Here is an 882-nt window from a genome sequence, read left to right as displayed (position 1 = left end):
ATGGAAAGTAGGACAACTCCCTCAAGGCCCTCAAATGCTTCCTGCACCACCAACTGCTTGGACATCCCTGACCAGTCTCATCCATGACAACCTTAGCATCACAGAGGGACTCATGACCATAATCCATGCCAACACTGCCACCCAGAATATTGTGGATGACCTCTCTGGTAAGCTGTGGGATGATGGCCATGGGCTTCCCAGAACATCATCCCTACTTCTAGTGGCACTGCCAAAGCTGAGGGCAAGGTAATTCCCGAGCTATATGGGAAGCTCACCAACATGGTCTTCCATGTTTCCACTCTCAATATGTCAGCAGGATCTGACCTGGTTCCTGGAGAAAGCTGCCATATTTGATGACATCAAGAAGGTGGTGAAACAGGCATCGGAGAGGCCCCCCAAGGGCAGTCTGGGCTGCACTGAGGACCAGGTTCGTCCTGCAACTTTAATAAGGATACCCACTCTTCCACCTTTGATGCTGGGGCTTGTGCTACCTTCAGTGAACACTTTGTCAAGTTCATTTCCTGGTATGAAAATGAATTTGGTATGAAAATGAAAATGAAGCAATAGGGTAATAGACCTTATGGTCCACATGGCCTCCAAGGAGTAAGAGTATCCTAGACCAACAGCTCCAGTAGGAACACAAGAAGAGAGAGACCCTCAGCTGCTTGAGAGTGTTTACCCCAACTCAACCTCCCAACACATTGAGGCTCTACAGTCTCCATTCCAGAATCCCTGAAGAGTGGGAGGGGCTTAGGGAGCCTTCCAAGTTAAGTACCACCAATAAAGTACACTGGACCCAGCCCCCTCTCCTCCAAAAAAACCTATACCAAGGTATATCAAAAATTGTTTTTAAAATGTGATGGGGTGCCTAGGTGGCTAAGT

General features: G+C 48.2%; 1 pseudogene; it reads left to right on the top strand.

Annotated features, from left to right (window-relative positions):
* LOC122894656 lies at window positions 1–567 on the top strand (annotated as a pseudogene).
* Window positions 568–882: the final 315 nt, after the last annotated feature.

This window comes from Neovison vison, chromosome 13 (assembly GCF_020171115.1).
Source record: "Neovison vison isolate M4711 chromosome 13, ASM_NN_V1, whole genome shotgun sequence".
Taxonomy (NCBI): Eukaryota; Metazoa; Chordata; class Mammalia; order Carnivora; family Mustelidae; genus Neogale; species Neogale vison.
This window is presented reverse-complemented; position numbering and strand designations above follow the sequence as displayed.